This window comes from Scyliorhinus torazame, chromosome 6 (assembly GCF_047496885.1).
Source record: "Scyliorhinus torazame isolate Kashiwa2021f chromosome 6, sScyTor2.1, whole genome shotgun sequence".
Lineage (NCBI taxonomy): Eukaryota > Metazoa > Chordata > Chondrichthyes > Carcharhiniformes > Scyliorhinidae > Scyliorhinus > Scyliorhinus torazame.
The window spans coordinates 112672591-112693851 of NC_092712.1; the positions used below are offsets into that span (position 1 = coordinate 112672591).

Genomic DNA, 21261 nt, shown 5'->3' on the forward strand with positions numbered 1-21261 from the left:
GATAGTGGCAGCCATGGACGCGGAAAGGGCCTTTGACCGAGTTGAGTGGGAGTACCTCTGGGAGGTGTTGCGTAGGTTTGGGTTCGGGGGAGGGTTTATTCACTGGGCTAAGCTCCTCTACAGCGCCCCAGTGGCGAGTGTGGTGACGAACCGGCGGAGGTCGGAGTACTTTCGGCTGTACCGAGGAACGAGGCAGGAGTGCCCTTTGTCCCCCCTGTTGTTTGCATTGGCGATCGAACCCTTGGCCATATCACTGAGGGAGTCTAATAAATGGAGGGGGTTGGTCCGCGGGGGGGGGAAGAGCATCGGGTGTCGCTATACGCGGACGACCTGCTGCTGTATGTGGCGGACCCAATGGAGGGGATGATGGAGGTCATGCAGACTTTGAGGGAGTTTGGGGAGTTCTCTGGCTATAAGCTCAATGTAGGGAAGAGCGAGCTTTTTGTACTACAGGCAGGGGACCAAGCAAGAGGGATAGGGGACCTACCGCTGAGGAGGGCGGGGGAGGGGGGGGGGGTTCGGTATCTAGGGATCCAGATAGCCAGGAGCTGGGGGGCCCTACACAAACTGAATCTGAGAGTGGACCAAATGGAGGTGGACTTCAATAGATGGGACATGTTGCCGCTCTCGTTGGCGGGTAGAGTGCAGTCGGTAAAAATGGTGGTCCTTCCGAGGTTTTTGTTTGTGTTCCAGTGCCTCTCCATCGTGATCACCAAAGGCTTTTTCAAGAGAGTAGGTAGGAATATTATGGGGTTTGTGTGGGCGAACAGAACCCCGAGGGTAAGGAGAGGGTACTTGGAGCGCAGTAGGGACCGAGGAGGGCTGGCGCTGCCAAACCTAGGGAGCTACTACTGGGCAGCAAACGTGGCGATGATCCGTAAGTGGGTTATGGAGGGGGAGGGGCGGCATGGAAGAGGATGGAGATGGCGTCCTGCAAAGGAACGAGCTTGGGGGCGCTGGTGACGGCGCCGTTGCCGCTCTTGCCATCAAAGTACACCACGAGCCCGGTGGTGGCGGCAACGTTAAGGATCTGGGGCCAGTGGAGACGGCATAGGGGTGCAGTGGAAGCCTCGGTGTGGTCCCCGATCAGGGGTAACCACCGGTTTGTCCCGGGGAAGATGGACGGGGGGTTCCAGGGCTGGCACCAGGCGGGGATTAGAAGAATGGGGGACCTGTTCATCGATGGGACATTTGCGAGCCTAGGGGCACTGGAGGAGAAGTTTGAGCTACCCTCGGGAAATGCATTCAGATATATGCAGGTGAGGGCTTTTGTGAGGCGACAGGTCAGGGAATTCCCGCTGCTCCCGACACAGGAAATTCAAGACAGGGTGATCTCGGGTGTATGGGTCGGGGAGGGCAAGGTCCCTCGGGTGTATGGGAGGGGGGAATGGGAGGGGGGAACGGGAGGGAGGAACGAGAGATTGAGGGGATGGACGAGCGGGGGATAACATGGAGGGTGGGGGAAACTGGCACGAACGGGCAAGAGCTAGTGTATAAAGCTCTGTAAATATTTCATCTTACCATGTATATATCTTGCTCAGGGCGATTTTGAGTTATTTTGTTACGGGGGGGAGGGGGGGTTCATTGTTTGTAAGGGGAAAAAATTGTTTTGTTTTGTCAAAAAACTTTAATAAATATATTTTCAAAAAAAAAGAAATTGTTCGATACATTGTAAATAGTCTCTATTTGCAACAATTACATGTTTAGTGTAACTTTCAGAGAACCTTTGACTTAATAAAGTTAGGTATTTGAGAGCAGTTTCTGCAACTGTTGCAGGGCTGTGTTGCGATCTAGGGTGGCTCTCAGAATGGAAGGTATGTGGAAGCAGTCCAATAATAGCACACAGTTTTCCAAAAAGATAGGGACTTTAGTCAAACCATTCAACCAACACCAATTTTATTATCTTTGGTAAATCTTAATACTTCTCTAATCATGCTTTGAAGTTGCTTCACCAATGATGCCTCATTAAATACATGTCCTTATTTTTTGTCTCTTTTTGAAAAGTTAGTGCACTGTAAATGGAAATAGGATTGTGAAACTAATTGGTGCTAAGGCGTTTGTCGTTTTTTGATAATGTCATCGGTTAAAATGAAAGATGCATATTACTGTAGTTAATTATGTTCTTGGTATGCTTGACGTGACTTCTGCTGTAATATGGAGAAGAGAGAAGAAGCATATATGACGACATCTCTGAATGAATGGCACTTTTTTCATAGAAACCATTGGTAGGGCCAAGATTTTTTTTTTAAATTATTTTTATTCCGGTTTTTATCGAAACAACATTTTTACATAACCATCAACAACATTTAACAAAACAAGGTGAACATTAACATTATATTTAAAAAAAAGAATATGCAGCAAGTAAACATCCCCCCCCCCCCCCCCACCCCTGGGTTGCTGCTGCTGCTGACAGACATTTTAATGCTCTCCTGGAAAGTCGGGGAACGGCTGCCACCTCCGAGAGAACCCCATCATGGACCCTCTCAAGGCAAACTTTATTTTCTCAAGACTGAGAAACCCAGCCATGTCACCAACCCAGGTCTCTACACTCGGGGGTTTCGAGTCTCTCCACATTAAAAGGATCCGTCTCCGGGCTACCAGGGAGGCAAAGGCCAAGACCTCGGCCTCTTTCGCTTCCTGAACTCCCGGATCGTCTGACACACCAATGATCGCTATCTCTGGACTCGGCATCATCCGCGTGTTTAGGATCTTGGACATTGCCTTAGCGAATCCCTGCCAGAATCCTTTGAGAGCCGGACATGCCCAGAACATATGGACATGGTTCGCTGGGCTTTTCCCGCACATCTCGCACATCTATCCTCAACCCCAAAGTACTTGCTCATTCTCGCTGCCGCCATGTGTGCCCGATGGACCACCTGGCACATGATGAAGAGGAATTAACCCTGCTTAGGGCATCAGCCCACAGGCCCGCATCCAGCTTCCCACCTAGCTCCCCCTCCCACTTGCCCTTAGGTTCCACCACTGGGGCTTCCTCCGCCTCCTGTAGTTCTTGTAGATTTCCGACACCTTCCCCTCTCCTACCCAGGTGCCAGAGACCACCCTATCCTGTATCCTAAGTGGGGGTAGCAACAGAAATGCCACCACCTGTTATTTTAGAAAGGCGCGTACCTTAAGGTATCTAAAGACATTTCCAGGGGCAGATTACATTTCTCCTCCAGTGCCTTCAAGTGGGAAAAGTCCCGTCTATGAACAGGTCCCCCATCCTTTTAATACCTGCCCTATGCCAGCTTTGAAACCCTCCGTCTATCTTGCCTGGAACAAATCTGTGATTGTTGCTTTTCGGGGACCACACAGAGGCTCCTTCCACCTCCCTGTGCCTTCTTCACTGAGCCCAGATCCTTAGTGCCGCCACCACCACCGGACATGAGGAGTAGCGCGCCGGCGGGAATGGCAGAGGTGCCATTACGAGTGCCCCTAAGCTGGTGCCTTTGCATGACGCCGCCTTGAACCGCTCCCACGTCGACCCCTCCCCAATACCCTTCGTTTAATTTGTACCCCGAAAAGTTACCGAAGTCCCTCAGAATCTGCATGACCTCCCCCATCCCCTCTAGTGGGTCTGAAATATACAAGAGCAGATCATCCGCGTAGAGTGAGACCCGATGCTCCTCTTCACCCCCCCCCCCCCCCCCCCCGAACCAACCCCTGCCAGTTCTTTGAAGCCCTCAGCGCAATGGCCAACGGCTCTATTGCAAGGGCAAATATTAACGGGGAGAGGGGGCACCCCTGCCTCGTCCCTCGGTGAAGCCTAAAATACTCCGACCTCACCCGGTTCGTGCATACACTTGCTACGGGGGCCTGATAAAGTAGTTTGTCCCACCCTATAAATACCTCACCGAATCCAAACCTTCTTAGCGTTTCCCACAGGTACTCCCATTCCACCCGGTCAAAGGCTTTCTCTGCATCCATCGCAGCCACTACTTCTGCCTCCCCTCCTTCTGAGGACATCATAATAATGTTTAGGAGCCTCCGTACATTGGTGTTCAGTTGCCTGCCCTTAACGAAGCCTGTCTGATCCTCCCCTATCATCCCTGGGACACAGTCCTTTATTCTAGTGGCCAAAATCTTGGCCAGGAATTTGGCATCTACTTTCAAAAGCGATATTGGCCTGTAGGACCCACATTGTAGCGGATCTTTCTCCTGTTTGAGAATGACTGAGAGCGAGGCCTGTGACATTGTTGGGAGGAGGGCTCCCCTCGTTAAAGGTCCTTAGCAGGAGTGGACTCAGCAGTTCCGAATACAGAGCCAAGATTAACCAACACAAAATGATGTAAAGCAAGACTAAGGAGCGTGGGTGGATAAGAACTATGGGTTTGGGTTTTCTGGCCTCGCCCACGACGGGTCACCCGGTCTCGCTGGAAGTCAATGGACTTTGGGGCGGCATGGTGGCACAGTGGTTAGCACTGCTGCTTCACAGCGCCAGGGACCTGGGGTCAGTTACAGCCTCGGGTCACTGTCTGTGTGGAGTTTGCACATTCTCCCAGGTGCTCCGGTTTCCTCCCATAATCCAAAGATGTGCAGGTTAGGTGGATTGGCAATGCTAAATTGGCTCTTAGTGTCCAGGAATGTGCAGGTTAGGTTACAAGGTTATGAAGATAGGGCGGGGGTGGACATTCGAAGGGTCGCTGCAGACTCGATCAGCTGAATGGCCGCCTCCTGCGCTGTAGGGATTCTATGATTCTATGACTTTTGGCCAGGCTGCCGAATTTACCACAACGGGACCGGAATATCCTGGCCAATGACAGAGGAGATCAATTGATGCATGGTAAATCGTATCTAATACAGACAAATGCAACCTACTCTTCTCCTGAGTTTTATAATTCTAATCCTGAATATAGAATCAATGGTTCTAAGCTGCGGTATTCAAACCCAAAAGAGGGATTTGGAAGTATCGGTGGATAGTTAATTCAGTGTGTGGCTGCAGTAAGTGGAGCAAGCTGGAAAATGGATCACGTTCCCAGGCGTGATGGTTTGCAGAAGGTGCTGGTGGTCAACATATCTGAAGTTCTGTGTACTGGACTAAAACAAGAACATGAGTACTAGCAGCACGATTAGGCAATTAAGCCCCACGAGCCTGCTCTGTCATTCAATACAATCATGGCTGATCTCCTCTCCACTTTCCTGCCCTTTCTCCATAACTCTTCAACCCATTACCAATTAAAAATCTGTCTATATCCTCCTTAAATTTACTCCATGTCCCAGCACCCACCGCACTCCGGGGTAGTAAATTCCATAGGTTCATGACCCTTTGAGAGACGAAGATCCATATATTGGAGGCAGTGCAGAAAGGAACAACTGTATGATTACTGCATTTGTACGGCACCTGAGCTATATCTCACAGGAGAAATATAAGCATCTTAAGGGACCAAATAAGTTGAACCCAGATAACATGTTTGAGAATGCCATAAACTTTAGGACCTGAGAATGTGGAATAAAGCTCTTGAAGAAATAAGATGTATGGGTATACTGGGTACAATGGTTTATTAAAGATTGCAGTGGGCTCTAGACAAACAATTAATAACTTATGGGAGAATTAATGTCTGAGTGAATGCAAGTTTGAGGGTGTTCACTTTTTGGAAATGTCAAGATGGACTGTATCATCGGTACTGGTTTGGTATTTTCTTATGCATGGGTCGGTTGACTCCGTTGGCTAGACAGTTAGCTCGTGATGTGGAGCAGTGCCAACAGCATGGGTTCAATTCCTGTACTGGCTGAGGTTATTCATGGAGTGCTGCCTTTTTAATCTTGCTCCTTGACTGAGGCGTGATGACCCCCCCCCCCAGTTAATTCACCATCGGCCAGCTCTTAAAGGGTCTTTGGGACTTTGGCAACATTTACATTTTGTTTCTTAAGTGATGCTGTGCGTGGTTAATAGCTGAAAGTAAGAGCTAGTAACACATGAAAATAACTCCTCAGGGAGGTAATAAAGGTTAGCTGGGCTTTATAGCACATGGTTCTTTTTGGAGTGTGGAATGACTTTTTAATTGGAAATTAGGTCATCCCATACCTATGCAGTGTTACAATAAGATATATCTAAATAATTAGTTAATTGACTGCTGAAAGCCTGTTCTATTTTGTGCAAAAGATATTGGTAGCCAGGAATAGAACACTTTAACATTAGTGTCTGGGACACAGTTTAACTTTGTTTCTTTCTCCAAAGATGATGCCAGACCTGATTTTTGTAGTACTTGTAATATAGCAAAATGTCCACGGGTGATTTACAATTTGGGGTAATTGAAATAATTCACAGAATCTCAGAATTGTTACAGCACTGATAGAATCCATCATTTGGCCCCATCTAGCCTGCACCAACCCTCTGAAAGAGCATCCTAACCGAAGCCTAATCCCCCACCCAATCCCTGCAGCCCTACCTAGGGACAATTTAGCACATCGAATCCCCCTAACCTGCACATCTTTGGACTGTGGGGGGAAACCGGAGCACCTGGAGGAAACCCACACAGACACGGGAGGATTGTGCAAACTCCACACAGGCAGTCGCCTGAGGTCGGAATCGAACCCAGGTCCCTGGTGCTGTGAGGCAGCAGTGCTAACCACTGTGCCACCAAGCCTCCCCTAACGGTGCTGTCTTCTCACCGTAACCCTGCACATTCTTCCTTTTCGTTTAACTGGGGAGCTGACAGAGGATCACTTTAACCTGGCTTTTAAAGGTGGGAAAAGATGCAGTTAGGTGGCTGAATCTAGTTTCTACAGTTCCAGGATGTATGCGGTGGCCAATAGCTCAGCCAATGGGCACGGAGAGGAGGAGCAAAGAGGGATGCAGAATGGTTAGTGTGAGCAGATGTAAAGGACAGAGCAGCTGCAGAAGTAAAGGGATTTAAAAAAAAAATACATTTTCAGGATGGGGAGGTCACCAGAACCATTTAATTAATTGTCATCTGTACATGCCTTGGTTTGATACAATTGTATGAATTGTGAGGCCTTCAGAGAGAGGGTAGTTAAGAATTGGCCATGTTGATGCGAGACTGCAGTCTCATATAGACCTGACCAAGCAGGTTTCCTTCCCTGAAGAATGTCAGTGAGCCATGGAGTCAATATGACACAGAGGGAGGTCATTTGGCCTATTGAACCAGTTGTGATTTTATGACAACCCGGCAGCTTCATTGGTCACACTTACTGAAACCAATCTTTTTTGTTTGCAGATTTTTAAAAACTGAATTCAAATTATCAAACCGCCATATCGTGGAATTCTCTGGATTATTAGTGCAGACCACTGAATTATTCATCCAATAGTATAATCACTGAACTACCATACCCTTAGGTGAGACTACAGAAGGATTTATAAATGAGGAACAGGATTTTGAAGATGCATGTTGAAGGAAGTGACAGGGATGTCGGTCAGGGATATTTTATGTCCTTCTTTCAGTCGCTCATTTTACACTCACCAAGTCAAAGTTACTCCATTCTTAGAACATTAAAAACACCCTCAGATGTCTAAGCGTTGTATTATTTGTTTATCAGATGTACTGTCACATCTCCTGTTTAAATCTGACTCATAAGGAAAAAGGTTCATGAGCGGGCATTATTTGTACATTCAAGTGGAATTTGCAGAGCAATATTATTCATTCGCAAACATTTTTCATTCATTCACAGAATGTGGGCATTGTGACAAGACTGACATATATTCTCCATCTCAAATTGCCCTCGAGAAACTGGTGGTGAGCCACCTTCTTGACTTGCTGAACCATTTCAGACGGCAGTTAAGGATCAATCACATTGCTGTGGGTCTGGAATCACATACAAAGCATTAAGGGCAGTAGATTTCCTTCCCTAAGGGGGAAGGATTGGTTTTTACAACAATCCTATATCTTCAAGGCCACCATTACTGATACAGTGCTAGCCTTTTTCATTCCAGCTGTTGTAGTGGTCTCTAGATCATTAGTCCAGTAAACATATATTAACGTTTGGGGAACCTCTGGTGGCGGCTATAGAGAGACGTTGTGCAAAAGTTAGCTCCCGCCAGGGTACTTGTTTTTTGGCCCTTCTTGCCCGATTTCTGGGGTATTTCCTATCGGGGAAGAAACCTATCTACTTGTAGAAACAAACTGCCTGCATCAGAAAGATGCCAAGAAAGGATACATAGATACCTAGAAGATTAAGAGCAGGAGGAGGCCATTTGGCCCTTCAAGCCTGCTCCACCATTCATCACGATCATGGCTGATCATCCAACTCAATAGTCTAATCCTGCTTTCTCCCCATAGCCTTTGATCCCATTCGCCCCAAGTGTTATATCCAGCCGTCTCTTGAATATATTCAAAGTTTTAGCATCAACTACTTCCTGTGGCAATGAATTCCACAGGCTCACCACTCTGTGTGTGAAGAAATGTCTCCTTATGTCTGTCCGAAATGGTTTATTCTGAATCATCAGACTCTGACCCCTGGTTCTGGACACACCCATCATTGGGAACATCTTCCCTGCATCTAGCCTGTCTAGTCATGTTATAATTTTATAAGTCTCTATGAGATCCCCCCTCATTCTTCTGAACTTCAGCGAGAACAATCTCTCTTCACATGACAGTCTCTCCATCCCTGGAATCAGTCTGGTAAAACTTCGCTGCACTCCCACGAGAGCAAGTACATCCTCAGAAGAGGAGACCGAAACAGCACACAATATTCTAGGTATGGCCTCACCAAGGCCCTGTATAATTGCAGCATCACATTTCTGCTTCTGTACTCAACCTCTCGCAATGAGTGGGGGCAAGAAGCCTGCAGACGGAAATTGAGGCTTTTGTGTGGCTCCTGTGCAGAGAAAATGGAAGAGACTGCTCCTGTGACTGCGACCATTCCAATAACAGCGAAGAGGTTTGCTGTGCTGCTATCGACGGAATTTGATAAACCATTTGATTAGTAGTGGAGAGCGATGTCTGAGGTCCTCCAAAAGTCGATCCAGGAGACCCTGGTCCCACTCGAATTGGAAAAGACTTCTGAGACGGTGAAGGAGCATGATGAAGTGTTAGAGGGAGTGAAGAAGAGTTTGACGAGGCACAGTGAGAAAATTGCCTCGCTGGACACTGAGATCGCCATGGTAGCCAGCGAGAATAGGTTGCTGAGGGCTAAAATCGATGGTCTTGAAAACCACTCAAGCAGACAGAACCCCCCAAGAGTCATGGGGTTGCCTTCGGGAATGGAAGGCCTGACTTCCACTGCAGATGTCTGGGAAGCTAATGGGGGAATGTGGACCCGAGTCCCTTCCGGAGCTGGACAGAGCCCATCAGACACACCGATCGAATGAACAATCACAGGCATTCATCATTCGGTTTCACAGCTTTCAGGAGAAGGATCGAGTCCTGAAGTGGGTCTAGGAACAGAGGGACTGGAAATGGGGAGGTAATCTCATTAAGATCTACCGCGATATAGGAGCTGAGCTAGTGAGGAACCAGGCTGCCTTCAACAAGGCCAGGGCCTCCTTATTCAAGAAGGGAGTTTGGTTTTGTGTATCCTTCGAGTCGAAAGACCATTATTTTGATGCACTGGAGGAGGCGAATGCCTTTGTAGAAAAGCATGGACTTGGCTCAAGTTAATTGTGCTCCATGAGGTCTTTGATTATCATGGTTGGGGAAGGGTGTTGAGGCATCTTGTATCGACATGTCCGAACTCCCCTCTGGGGCTCTGACCTAGAAAGATTCTTATAGAATGCCTCAAAAGCCGCATTAACTTTAACCAGGCGGAGACCGAGCTGCCGCTCGAATCCCTAATCTGGATGATCTCCCGGGAAGCCTCCTGCCACCTCATGGGGCCGACGGTGGTGAAGGTAGATCTCCTCGCCTTTGCCTCATTAGTAGCCCGGAGGTGAGTTATTCTGGGGTAGATGTCTTCTACTCCGCCCAGTGCCTCAGTGAGGTTGGGTGACCTTATGGAATTTTTGCATCTGCAGAAGATCAAGTTCACAATCAGGGGGTCGGTTAAGGGGTTCTACCTGAGATGGCAGCCATTCTTTTCCTCCTTTAAAGAGTCACCATCAGTTGCTGGGCCGGAGGTGGGTAGGGAATAGAGTGTTTAGTTTAGTTTATTCGGGAGAAGAGGGTTTTTTCTTTGCGATGGGATTTATATGGTTGGTTGGGTTTGGCTAAATTATATTGTGCAACATTTTCTTTTGTGTTAGCTTGTTATAAATAAAAAATCTTCAATAAAAATATATTTTTTAAAAATATACTAACGTTTGTGTGTTTCTCCTCACTTTTTTGCATTATGTTTGTATTATTAAATGTAAGACACTGTTTCCAGCTGTTTCTCTCTGAGTTGCTGTATAGTTTTGTTGAGGTGTATCTCTTCAGTGTTGGGGTGGGCTTTGAGCTCATCTCCAAAGTATAAGTCCAGGACTCTGGGGGTACTAGTCCACTACTAGCACTATCACTGTGCTACCATTCCTGTTCTGACGGTCTTCCTTCATTTTTCTTCCCTATTCCACGATTATAAGAGGGACATTGAGGATAGTAGGGGTAAAATGTGACGCAGGGTTATGGCCAGCTTATCAGGAGCCTAAACTCACAAGTAGCTGTGTCATCAGGTGAAAATCTTGGCATAATAATGTCATATAAAGGGTTAATTCTAACTGAGATATGCAAATGCGACCCAGTGTACATTACAGGAAGTGATGAAATGTCACATGATCTTGCTCTCTCTTGTAGACGACCTGGCAAGATTAATCATAGAATCATAGAATTTACAGTGCAGAAGGAGGCCATTCGGCCCATCGAGGCTGCAACGGCCCTTGGAAAGGGCACCCTACCTAAGCCCACTCCTCCACCTTATCCCCGTAACCCAGTAACTCTATCTACCCTTTTTGGACACTAAGGGCAATTTATCATGGCCAATCCACCTAACCTGCACATCTTTGGACAGTGGGAGGAAACCGGAGCACCGGAGGAAACCTCCGCAGACACGGGGAGAACGTGCAGACTCCGCACAGACAGTGACCCAAGTCGGGAATCGAACCTGGGACCCTGGAGCTGTGAAGCAATTATGCTAACCATTAAGCCCCAGTAAGAGATGTTCCATTAAATGTAATATGTTCTTTACCTCCGAAAACTCAGTAATTATTCTGTTTAATGCAAGAATAAGAAAATTATAAATCACAATACTAGTCTTGCCTGAATGAAAGTCCTTATTGTGCAGAAATGCCCATGGTGTAATCGACCACACATCACATAGTGTAAGATTTTTCAGTCTCCTCTCATGTTACAGAGGAAAGCCTTTACTCTTATTATTTTCATCCCCTATTGACATAATGGATTATATTAAATGATAATTTACCATCCTCCAGCTTTGAGCAAACCAAAACTGGCATGATTGGGACTATGTCCCCACGCCGGCGTCAAAACGGTGGCGTTTCATGCCAGAAAAACTGGCATGAAAGGGCCACTAATTGCCAGCCCTGCAGATACGGGTCCCTGCACTTCGGGTCAGAGGCCGTGCATGTGCATGGCGGTGGCCTCCAGCGGCCGTGCCGCGGTCCATGGCGGACTCTGACCGCGGAACTGGATCCAAAAAAGTCCCCCCCCCCCACCCGATCGGCCACGTGCCCAACCCTCAACGTCCGCACAAACATTCCCCGCCGCATATAAGGCCCCCCACGGCCTCTGATCGGCCTGCCCCCGACCAGGGACTGAGTCCGCAGCCGTCACGCGGGTATTCCGACCGGCTGGACCATATTAGATCCATGCCGTTGGGACTTCGGCCAGTCGGGGGTGGAGAATGGCGGAGCGGGCCTCTGGCAATGGCCCCAGGTAGGTCCAAGGGGCGCGGCGTACTCCCTGAGTCTGCTGCTTTTCGGGGCCCGCAGAATCTGGGAACTGCCACCGATTCCAATTCCTTAAAGGAAAATGGAGTCTCCGCTCCCACATCGGCGGTGATTTTGATGTCGGGGTGCGGAGAATTCAGCCCTATAGCTGTTGCATCTGCTGCTTTCTGTTTTTCACTGTGCACACTGCAACATCATGACATATTGAATTCATCAATTTCAATCTAAGTCATCCTTCATTTCTAAGCAACTAAAACTGGACATTGTATTTAAGGTGTACTCTGGGCAGCACAACATGCACCCACTCTGACTTGTATTCCACTGTTGCCTATATACATTAACATTCCATGGCTTTATTGATTTCTGCCCTGCAGTTATTGGAAATATAGGGCACGACCTTCCGAAAAGGGAACAAGTCCCCGAGCGAGCGGGGTTAGCTGCGTGTTTCCCAGCACTCGCAGTGCAGTGAAACACGTGGCTATACAACGCTACTCGGATTGAATAAGGGGCCTAAACGGGAAATGTGTGGTTGAGGTCTCACACAACTCCGTTTTTTAACGGGGAGTGCTGTTCGCTGGAACTCCCCATTGTAGTGAGGGATCGGGACACCATTTTTAAATGCCACCCCGATCTCCGAGGCCCACAAAAAAAATCCCCAACTTCCCCCCCAGCTCGAATGCAACAGGGGCCCCGGCACCCCCGCCCCATCCCCCAACAGTGAGCAAACCTGGCCCAATCACGTGCGTGCAAGCAAAATTCCAGCTTGTTACTTGGCAGTGCCAACCTGGCACCTTGGCAGTGCCATTGCCAGCTGGCAGTGCCATTGCCAGCTGGCAGTGCCACAAAGAACAATACCGCACAGGAACAATCCCTTCGGCCCTCCAAGCCTGCACCGATCACGTGTCCTATCTAGACCAAGCGCCTGTATCCTTCTATACCCCGTCTGTTCATGTGTCTTTCCAGATAAGTCTTAAAGGTCGCTACTGTATCTGCCTCAACCATCTCACTTGGGAGTACATTCCAGGCCACCACCACCGTCTATGTACAAAACTTCCCCCGCACATCTCCACTGAACCTTTCCTCCCTCACCTTGAACTTGTGCTCCCTTGTAATTGTTATTTCCTCCCTGGGAAAAAGCCTCCAACTGTTCACCCCATCTGTACTCCTCATAATTTTATAAACTTCTGTCAGGTCGCCCCTCAGTCTCCGTCTGTCTGGGGAGAACAATCCCAGTTTATTCAATCTCTCCTCATAGCTAGTACCCTCCATACCAGGCAACATCCTGGTAAAGCTTTTCTGTACTCTCTCCAAAGCTTGCATTTCCTTCTGGTAGTGTGGTGACCGTAATTGGACACAGTATTCCAAATGTGGCCTAACTGTAACATAATTTGTGAGCTTTTATATTCAATACCCTGTCCTATGAAGGCAAGCATGCCATATGCTTTCTTTACCACCGTTTCCACCTGTGTTGCCACTTTTCAGGATCTGTGGACCTGCACACCCAGATCTCTGTGTCTCTATGCTCGTGATGGTTCTGTCAATTATTTTATTGCTCCCACCTGAATTGGATCTGCCAAAATGCATCACCTTGCATTTGTCCGGGTTAAATTCCATCTGCTACTTCTCCGCCCAATTTTGCAATGGCAGGCTGGCACCCAGGTGCACACAGGTAACACCAGCAGTGCCAGGGCACCACCCTGCCCAACGATCTGGAACTGGGAGCCTCCAATCCCCTTGGAGACCCCCACGAGTTCCGTTCCGTCTGGTCCCCGTTTGTGGCGACCAGTACCAAACCGCTCGCCTGAGGTCCCCGAGGTGAAGGGATTGCAGCCCAAAGCCTGAAGTACCGTGGAAATCTGCACATTAGATTGAGGCTAGCTACCTGGCTCTAATATGCAGATTTGCTGAGAAGTGATCCTTCACATTGTGGGCGTGATTCCTCTTGCAACACCTTGCGAAATTGCATTGAATCTCGCTAGGCCGAGTGGACCCCAGGATCTCCCAGCTTTCACAGGCCACGCTGCGTCATGGCGAGCTGCTTTTCCGGCGCAGCATGGCTCGAAGATCACGCCCGTTCAAGTTAATTTGCAATGGCTCCAAGGTCTCCTTCCTGGCACCAATTTTCCCATCTTATGTGTGAGGTACTTTACACTTGTTTGCTTAACTTAATTTGCCATTGTTTAGTTCACTTGCATGTCTCAATTTACATATGGGAGATATTGTGTTTATTCCAGACGTCCCATTTCTATTTTTCATGCATTGAAATGGCTTTGTCAAAGGAAAGTGGCAAAACACATTGCTGCAAAGCGTAGGATTTGTAATGCCAGATGAATGGGTTGAGGAGCAGTGGTTTATTTGTAATGCTGTATTTTTTATATGATCCATTTTTGAATGTCAGCACAACACTCCTTATAATTGCCAGCTCCTCTTATTTATGACTCAGATCACCAAGAGAACGTAGTGAGACAATGTTTAGTTTCCACATAATTGTTCATCAACAGCTTATGCTGAAAGAGTACCTCCGGTATCGAGATGTTCCACATAGAGTTGGAACATTAAAAACTGATGCCAAGCCAAAGAGGAGATAATAGCATGAGTGACCAAAAACTCGGTCAATAGGCTGGGTTTGAAGGGGGGCCCTAAAAGAGAAAAGGAAATGGAGAAAAGCAGAGAGCACAGTTAGAGGAGAGCATTGGAATAGTTGAGTATGGAAGTGACAAAGGTTTTGTGTTTCAGTGGCTGATAGAGTACAGTGGGGAAGAGATGAATGTGGCAATGGAGGTGGGAAGAGAATATAGGATCAAACAAGATGCTGAGATTGCAGCAAGTTGAGATGTCAGCTGTGACTCTGTTGGCAACAGTCACATATCTGAGTCACAAAGTTCTGGATTCATGGCTGACACTACGGTACAAAACTGAGGGAGGTGTTCCTCAAAGTGGTCAGCCAATCTGTGTTGGGTTTCCTAAATGTAGAGCAGCCCATATTGCAAGCAGAGAATACAGTGTACTATTTTTTAAAAAGTACACAAGGAGTGTTTAGCAACTTGAATGGTGGGAAGGGAGGCGATAAAAGGAAGAATTACTCCTTGCAGCCAATGCCCCTGTTTCCACCATCACCATTCCTGGTTATGTCCTGTCCCACTGGCAGAACAGACTCACCAGAGTTGGCACAGTTCACACAATCAGGGAGTGACTGGGAGTCCTTAACATTAACTTCAGGTCCCATAATGTATCATAGCATCAGGTCAAACATGGGCAAGGAAACGTGCTGCTTATTACCACCTATCATCCTCCCTCAATTGATGAATAAGTGCTCCTCCAAGTTGAACATTACTTGGAAGAAGCATTGTGGGTAGCAAAGGCTCCAATGTCTAGGAAGGGTGACTTCAATGCCTATCACCTAGAGTGGCTCAGTAATACCACTACTCATTGAGTTGGTGGAGCCCTGAGGGACATATCCACCAGACTGAACCTGTTGTAGGTGGTGAGAGATACAACAAGAAGGAAAAACTACTTGACCTCAACCTCACCAGTCTACCTGTTGCAAATGCACTTGTCCGTGATAGTTTAGGAGGAAGGGCCACAGCACAGTTCTTGTGGAGCCAAAGTCTCATCTTCACAATGAGGCCCACATCCATTGTGTTGTATAACACTACCGCTGTGCCAATTGGAACAGATCTGGAATCGGCCTAGAAGCTCAACACTGGATATCCATGGGGCACTGTAGGCCATCAGCATGAGAATTGTATTTAACCATAATCTGTAACCTCATGGTCAAATAAATTGGTAAAGTGGTCAACCTTGGTTCAGTAGGAGAGCATGCCAGGAACGGCACCAGACATAACTACAAATTGGGTCCCAATCTGGTGACGATACAACACAGGACCATATATACATACTAAACACCAGAAGCAGCATGTAGAAAGAGCGAAGCAATCCCACAAGCAATGGATCAAATCAAAGCACAGCTGGACTGTCGCATCTGCCATGAATAGTGATCAAGAATTAAACGGGTAAATGAGGGAGGAGGCTGTACAAACATTCCCATTGTAAAAGATGGTGGAGGAGGGCATGTCAGTCCTGAGAAAAGGCTGAAGCATCTTTGCATTTCAGGATGAACCTGAAAAGTGAGCAGTTTTAACCGATGAGAGCAAGACTAGGTAGTGTTTTATGTGATCCAGGACAGTGGATTCTGCAGTATCTGTCAAAGGTGCAGTGATACTACCCCAACCAACCCTAACAAACTGACTTCTTGTACCAACTCTTCTGATGCTTGAACATTAACTATGCAACAATGTGTTAAAAAATTAAAGCTTATTTCTGTCATTGTAGTCACTGAAATCCTATTAAGATTGTATACTTTCTCGTAGTAGATGCAGATTACACTCATTACCTCATCCAATTGTCATATTGAAACATTGCCAACACATTCAATTTTAACAACTGATCTAATCTGTGTATTTAACGCAGTGCCCTTTAGTATGCCAATCAGTTTTGCTGAGACAAAAAAGCATTTTGTTACATTTTATAAAATAATGGTCAGCGGTCTTGTTGATTTGGGCCATATATATGCATGAGACTAAATCAAATGTCAAATCAGGGCCACAAACAGAAATGTAGTTTGCCCTGACTATCCATTACTTTCTCTACCATACTGTGAATGATTACACGGTATGCTTGAGGCGTATCCCATAACTTTTCCATTATGTGTTAAATTTTCAATAAACCATGATCACCAATTCTGGATGATGTATTTTGTTCTGACTTGGCAGTCTGTATTTCGAAAGAAATCACAGCAGGATTGTAAAAGAAAAAAAGTGCTTTTTGCAGCTGCCTTTACTTTTTCTTCTGGGTGTGACTCAAATTTAAATGTCATCACAAAAGATGATTCATCTCTAGTTTTAGTAGCTATTCACAGAGCTGCAGTTACTTGGGTTACTCTACTCTTTCATAACCACACTAGCAGGCGCCAAGTCCAAAATTACTGCAGAGTGCATGAAACAGTATTCATTGCAGATGTTAATGATCTCCCATTCTATCTGTTGTCTATGCTAATCTTAATGATTCTATGGATGGGAAATGTTGATTAGTATTATCGACATTGCGGGAGGGCTGCAGTTATGGGTGCAATCCGTAATCTGGATTACATTGCCAAGGGCAATGTTTTTCTGAAGTGAAATTGGTCAGGTTTCCCCTCAAATCCATTTGCGTATTCACGAGCATGATACCTTTCCCACACCAGCACAGCAGGGCATTGTTTACCCTTTGCCTTGCATTAAAAAATATTCATTGATCCATTTAAAGAGTGGTAACCTGGTGCAATTTTAATAATACAGCTGAAAATGTGTTTTCACATTTAAACTAATATGGCAGGGGGGTGGGAACCAGAGCGTTAGCTTAGAAGGTGTCATAACTGAAAGGGAAATAGAGAACAAAAATAATAGAACATCATCCTCAGGCAGAGCAAAAAAGGTGACAAGTGTGAGAAGGGAGGTGGTCAATACTGAGGTTTTGTACCTTAATGCGCGCAGTATATGGAACAAAGTGAATGGGCTTGTTGCGCCCATTGAAATTGGCTGGTATGATATTGTGGGCATCACAGAGACGTGGCTGCAAGGGGATCAGGGCTGGGATCTAAATGCCCAAGGATATATGTCCTATCGAAAGGACAGGCAGATGGTCAAAGGGGGCGGGGTTGCATTGTTCGTAAGGAATAAAGTTAAATCGTTAGCAAGGAGCGAAAAAGAATCAGAAGACATAGAATCTCTGTGGGTAGAGTTGAGGAATCGAAAAGGTAAAAAGATCCTGATGGGAGTTATGTACAGGCCCCATAGCAGTAGTCAAGATGTGGGGGGCAGAAAATAAATCAGGAGATGGAGAAAGCATGTAAAAAAGGCAATATCACAATAATCATGGGCGACTTCAATATGTACGTGGGTTGGGAAAATCAGGTTGGTAGTGGATCCCAAGAAAAGGAATTTGTGGAATGTTTACGAGATGGTATTTTGGAGCAGCTTGTGGTAGAGCCCACTAGGGAACAGGCAATTCTGGATTTGGTGATGTGTAATGAGGCAGACTTGATTAGGGATCTTAAGGTGAAGGAACACTTAGGGAGCAATGACCACAATATGATGGAATTTACCCTGCAGTTTGAGAGGGAAAAGCTGGAATCAGATGTAACGGTATTACAATTAAATAAGAGTAACTACAAAGACATGAGGGAGGAGCTGGCCAGAGTTGATTGGAAAAGGAGACTAGCAGGGAAGACAGTGGAACAGCAATGGGGTTATTCGGGAGGCACAGCAGAAATTCATCTCCAGGAGGAGGAAACATGTTAAGGGCAGGACGAGGCATCCATGGTTGACGAGGGAAGTCCAGGACAGCATAAAAGCAAAAGAAAAAGCATACAAAGTGGCAAGGATTATTGGGAAGCCAGAGGATTCTCAATGACTAAAATTTCTGAAGTCAAAGATGAGGATTGAAAGAAAACAATTCAAATAAATTCATACTCCAAATAAAAACCAGGGATAGGTAACCACCAGTGAATCAAATTCCCCTTCACAGTTCCACAAAACCTCCATCAGCGATATCAGACTGAAGCATGGCAATCGCTTTCCCCATTGCCCATTCTAAATTCCCCATCAGTTTTGTCAAACTGCAGGAGACCATAGCCAAGAATGATGTACAATGTCATGGAATTCAATTCTCAGATCACCAGCAAAAACTGAGTTCCATTCAATTAAATTAAATTTGAAGTAATTAGTTACTGTAAATCAACAGTCTTGATGTTATCAACCAAATGGTATAAACATTAAATAATTCACAAATCAATTTTTACAGCAATGTTTCCCTCAACACACAATGACCCGTCGGGAAGTCTACTAGTGTGCCATAAAATAATAAAACCTAGGAATAAAACAAAATCTTGAATATTTTATAAGAACTTCAGAAATCACTTAATTTTAGAAGAGGATGCTAGATGGGGACTCTTCTTCCGAGGTAGTATGGTCTGAGGTTAGAAACAGGAAAGGAGAGGTCACCCTGTTGGGAGTTTTCTATAGGCCTCCAAATAGTTCTAGGGATGTAGAGGAAAGGATGGCAAAGATGATTCTGGATAAGAGCGAAAGTAACAGGGTAGTTATTATGGGAGACTTTAACTTTCCAAATATTGACTGGAAAAGATATAGTTCGAGTACATTTGATGGGTCATTTTTTGTACAATGTGGGCAGGAGGGTTTCCTGACACAATACGTTGACAGGCCAACAAGAGGAGAGGCCACTTTGGATTTGGTTTTGGGTAATGAACCAGGCCAGGTGTTAGATTTGGAGGTAGGTGAGCACTTTGGGGACAGTGACCACAATTCGGTGACGTTTACGTTAGTGATGGAAAGGGATAAGTATACCCCGCAGGGCAAGAGTTATAGCTGGGGGGAAGGGCAATTATGATGCCATTAGACATGACATGGGAGGGGTAGGTTGGAGAAGTAGGCTGCAAGTGTTGGGCACACTGGATATGTGGAGCTTGTTCAAGGAACAGCTACTGCGTGTTCTTGATAAGTATGTACCGGTCAGGCAGGGAGGAAGGCGTCGAGCGAGGGAACCGTGGTTTACCAAAGAAGTGGAATCTCTTGTTAAGAGGAAGAAGGAGGCCTATGTGAAGATGAGGTGTGAAGTTTCAGTTGGGGCGCTTGATAGTTACAAGGTAGCGAGGAAGGATCTAAAGAGAGAGCTAAGACGAGCAAGGAGGGGACATGAGAAGTATTTGGCAGGTAGGATCAAGGAAAACCCAAAAGCTTTCTCTAGGTATGTCAGGAATAAAAGAATGACTAGGGTAAGAGTAGGGCCAGTCAAGGAGAGGGATGGGAAGTTGAGTGTGGAGTCTGAAGAGATAGGCGAGATACTAAATGAATATTTTTCGTCAGTATTCACTCAGGAAAAAGAGAATGTTGTGGAGGAGAATGCTGAGACCCAGGCTATTAGAATAGATGGCATTGAGGTACGTAGGGAAGAGGTGTTGGCAATTCTGGACAGGCTGAAAATAGATAAATCCCCGGGGCCTGATGGGATTTATCCTAGGATTCTCTGGGAAGCCAGGGAAGAGATTGCTGAGCCTTTGGCTTTGATTTTTATGTCATCATTGGCTACAGGAATAGTGCCAGAGGACTGGAGGTTAGCAAATGTGGTTCCTTTGTTCAAGAAGGGGAGTAGCGACAACCCCGGCAACTATAGACGGGTGAGCCTCACGTCTGTTGTGGGTAAAGTCTTGGAGGGGATTATAAGAGACAAGATTTATAATCATCTAGATAGGAATAATATGATTAGGGATAGTCAGCATGGCTTTGTGAAGGGTAGGTCATGCCTCACAAACCTTATCGAGTTCTTTGAGAAGGTGACTGAACAGGTAGACGAGGGTAGAGCAGTTGATGTGGTGTATATGGATTTCAGTAAAGCGTTTGATAAGGTTCCCCACGGTAGGCTATTGCAGAAAATACGGAGGCTGGGGATTGAGGGTGATTTAGAGATGTGGATCAGAAATTGGCTAGCTGAAAGAAGACAGAGGGTGGTGGTTGATGGGAAATGTTCAGAATGGAGTTCAGTTACAAGTGATGTACCACAAGGATCTGTTCTGGGGCCATTGCTGTTTGTCATTTTTATAAATACCTAGAGGAGGGCGCAGAAGGGTAGGTGAGTAAATTTGCAGACGACACTAAAGTTGGTGGTGTTGTCGACAGTGCGGAAGGATGTTGCAGGTTACAGAGGGACATAGATAAGCTGCAGAGCTGGGCTGAGAGGTGGCAAATGGAGTTTAATGTAGAGAAGTGTGAGGTGATTCACTTTGGAAGGAATAACAGGAATGCGGAATATTTGGCTAATGGTAAAGTTCTTGGAAGTGTGGATGAGCAGAGGGATCTCGGTGTCCATGTACATAGATCGCTGAAAGTTGCCACCCAGGTTGATAGGGTTGTGAAGAAGGCCTATGGAGTGTTGGCATTTATTGGTAGAGGGATTGAGTTCCGGAGTCATGAGGTCATGTTGCAGCTGTACAAAACTCTGGTACGGCCGCATTTGGAGTATTGCGTACAGTTCTGGTCACCTCATTATAGGAAGGACGTGGAAGCTTTGGATTGGGTGCAGAGGAGATTTACCAGGATGTTGCCTGGTATGGAGGGAAAATCTTATGAGGAAAGGCTGATGGACTTGAGGTTGTTTTCGTTAGAGAGAAGAAGGTTAAGAGGAGACTTAATAGACGCATACAAAATGATCAGGGGGTTAGATAGGGTGGACAGTGAGAGCCTTCTCCCGCGGATGGAAATGGCTAGCACGAGGGGACATAGCCTTAAACTGAGGGGTAATAGATATAGGACAGAGGTCAGAGGTAGGTTCTTTACGCAAAGAGTGGTGAGGCCGTGGAATGCCCTACCTGCAACAGTGGTGAACTCGCCAACATTGAGGGCATTTAAAAGTTTATTAGATAAGCATATGGA

General features: G+C 46.3%; 1 protein-coding gene across 5 annotated transcripts in view; it reads left to right on the forward strand.

The window, feature by feature from the left end:
• cdk14 (cyclin dependent kinase 14) overlaps positions 1-21261 on the forward strand; it is a 935572-nt gene that overhangs the window by 818089 nt on the left and 96222 nt on the right. The window contains exon 15 of one of the 5 annotated variants that reach the window (XM_072508685.1): positions 7179-7474. The exons of the other annotated variants lie outside the window; for them this stretch is intronic. The gene's annotated coding sequence lies outside the window, so the exon portion shown is untranslated. Of the gene's footprint in view, positions 1-7178; positions 7475-21261 lie in introns of those variants that run through there. 5 annotated transcript variants of the gene reach the window in all.